Source organism: Octopus bimaculoides, chromosome 4 (genome assembly GCF_001194135.2).
Source record: "Octopus bimaculoides isolate UCB-OBI-ISO-001 chromosome 4, ASM119413v2, whole genome shotgun sequence".
Classification (NCBI taxonomy): Eukaryota; Metazoa; Mollusca; class Cephalopoda; order Octopoda; family Octopodidae; genus Octopus; species Octopus bimaculoides.
The window spans coordinates 82,836,722-82,840,350 of NC_068984.1; positions in this window are offsets into that span (position 1 = coordinate 82,836,722).

Sequence of the window (3,629 nt, forward strand, 5' to 3'; positions counted from 1 at the left end):
TATATATATATATATATATATATATATCCACACTCATACATACGTACACAGGTTGATGGCGCATAATCATCCCTGTATGTGATTGTATATTCTTGTATATGTATGTAGTTCTGGCCAGTAGGTTATAAAACTCTTGCACCATAGATATATATGTAGCCAGCTGAATAAATATTTCTGACGTCAGAGGTGAAGTAAAAATCGAATTAGATTTGTAGAGCAAGGTTGTAAAAAAAAATGTGCAGGAAAAGCTATTAGATAAATAAAATATTAATATGAGAGATAGTAAGACTATAATAAATGGCTTGAATTAGAAGTTCTGAGAGCAATTCTTAATGGAACTGAATTTCTCAGTTTTTAAAAAAAATAATGAAAAAAGTGAAAAATATAAAAAAGCTGTTTTATTGAATGGAATTGGAGAAAAGATTTAAAATTTCCAAAGTACTTCCGTTATATTAGTAAAGGAATTCATATAATTTTCTAAAGGTCAATAGATAAGATAAACTTCGTGATGTTAAGTCTTGATAATCGGACAATTGTGTCTGGAAAAAGTTAGTTTCTATAGCTATCTTAGGCTAGGTAGCTTTGATATTTGAGCAATTTTATCTGGAAGAAGTCAACAGATAAGCTAAAGTCTTGGAACAGCAAGGCCTTACATTCGAGTAATTGCATCCGGAAGGGGATCGCATATGTCAGCAGCGTAGTTAATAAAAAATGGACTTTCTCTGACTGTTGTGTCTTTTTTAAAGCCCAAACTGCTATCAGTGAATGGGTCTCACATAATTGTGTTATTCTGTACTGATTATTATAGAAATATAATATGTGGAAGATGGTCATAGACGGGATAAAATCACACGACAATAAGCCTTAATACCGAAGCATTTATATCTGGAAGGAGTTTATAGCTCGGTTGAAATCTAAAGTCTACAAACCTTCATTTTCGTGCAACTCTATCTAGAAAGTGACATCTCGTAGTAATTGTCCAATGATACATTTTTCGATAAAAAGAACGAAATTCTGCCCACAACGGAACAGCCAAAAGATATTTTAGCTGATAACGTTTGTGTCACCAACAGGAGAATATGAAGAGGGCTGATTTTCTCTGAAATGGAAATGTTTGAATATACGAACTACTTACAAAAAGTTTTCATTCACTATTGAAAACCTGACATTTGTGGGCATGCATGGATAATCTACTTAAAAATGTCTCAGTAAAAAAGGCAGCATTTTTATTTGGTTTTATTATTCTCATTTTATTGATCACGAGATAGCAAAGATTGATCCTGGCAAAATTTGAACTAAAACCATATAGAAGCGTTGCTAAATACTGCAGAGGACTCCGCGGCACGAATTTCAACCAGCATTGTGAGTTATATTGAATAAAACATTTTTGCCTCCATTGTTTTCTTATAATATCTGTTGATGTGAAGATTCCAGTTAATATCTGGAATGGAAGATGGTGTACAAGTAATTCACTTGTTGAAGTACTTTAATTTCACCTTTTTTTGCGAGCCAGCAGGGAGCTACTCAATGGTTACTCGAATATAATTGAAATATTAGTCAAATATTCCTCGATTCATACCCTACAGAACGATAGACTCGATAAAGTAGTTCAAAAGACATACTGTCTGAAAAGATGCCAGAATAGTCACAGTTGGAACATCAGAGATCTCGTCAATCCGAGATGAACTGATATCAAGCAAGGACAACAACAATCTTATCTTTAGATTGTATATTTACACGTTGTTGACTCAATTTCAGATCATCATCAGGTGAATTATTCCAGATATAGCCCCTGTTTGGCCTGGAATTAGAAACCTTTATTTTTAGGCCAATACTAATGTCCTTATCCCCTAAGCCACTGACGCTCGTACGATTATTGTTGCAAGTTTTATTTTTTTAGTAAAAGCAGCCATATTAAACTTACGCCATTGCTGAGTTTACTGGTTGGAAGAGAATTAGTGAGAGTTCTAGGTATCTGCTCCCTTAACTTTTCGTTTCGAATGTGCTTCTCAATTATCTGAAAATATCAAATACTCTTAATAAAACAGGAACCATCCAAGTCAGGAATGGTTGAATATATATGGTATAAGAAGGAAATACAAATAGCGGTATAGGATTAAGGAATATGACAAGTAGGAGAATCTACTTATCAAAATAACTGTGCAGATATGAATTTTACTTTTTCTGTAGCTCAGTCAGAAAGAAAAGGAAACGTCTCTGTGATTGGTGAAGGAAAGGGCTGATCTAAATGCTTGCAAAAAAGTGAACTCTGCTTAAGGCATCAAGGACCAGGTAGTGCTATCAAACCAACCAACAGATGAAGTTTATAACTCAAGAATGTAAATATACCTGTAAAAGATGTGGTTAATAATTTGAAAATTCAGTCTTATTAACAGTAATTAATCAAACATTTAGGTCCTTATTTCTTACCCGTTTTAGATCTACGCCAAATTTTGATTAAAAGAAGAAAAGAAAGAAAGAAACGTGTGCCTCACCATAAAACAGTTAATATATAAGCCATATACATCAAAAGGAAGTTTTAATTAAAACTTTATTGCTAGTTTTATACTCTTGCTTCATTTTGAAGTAATCCACGCTTCACCAAAATAATGCCACATCCAGCTTCAGAAACATTGATTCAGATCTTCACTGTATTTCGTTGTAATTGTTGGGCTTGTAGGTTTTGCTGCTACAGTTGTAGTTTTAGTTCTTGTGAACATTATTGCTTTATTATTGAACATTATTACTTTATTACATTGTGATGGTGGGTGGCTGAGTAGCGAGTTCTTTGATGTCTACTCAAGCTTTCTTGTAGCATCATTGGTTTTCTTCTTCTTCATGGCTTCCAGGATAACTTCTTGACATGACGTTTTTCTTTCTTGTTCTTGTCACTTGATGAAGAATCAGAAGGAGAAATGTTGGAAGAAACGAAAGGAAGAAGTATAACTGCATGTCTGAGTTTGTTTTGACATAACTCTCATTTGACTCCCCCACCCTGCACTCTTCAAATAAATGAGATCAAGGATTTTCAGGAGATTCGCGAGGATGGCATCTGAGCTTCCGGCCAGTTCAGGTTTGAATTTGAGAATCTCTTCATAATCTTTCAACATTATTACATATAATTCGAAACTCTGTCACTTACTGACCCATGTAGCCTTAAAGGTAAACATTGAAGAAACTTACGATAATTGAGAACGTTTTGGCTTTATCTTTATTACGCTCGAAGTCATTTCTGTTCCATATCTTCTCCCTTTGTATACACTGTTTAGGTACTTTTGTCCTGCATTGGAGTTGGCGACTCCCCCCCCCCCCTATTTCCAAATCTGCAAAGAATTGATCTGTATTGATCTTTTTGTTTCTTTCGTATTGCCTCTGGCAATGAAAGTATTCAAGGTAGTATACAATGCAACTTTGCTTAAAGGCCTGTTTTTTGCTAACGAGTTCGAACGAAATAGCATTGTGCTAGTGGCAAGAGTATTGCTTTCTATGCTGATAGTGGTGATGGTAGCGGCGTAGTGTAGGTATTATTGTTGCCACTGCTGCTGCTGACGGACACATTGTACGAGACTTAGATTGTAAAACAGAAACAGCGTGGCTGTGTGGTAAGAAGCTCGCTTCCTAACTACATG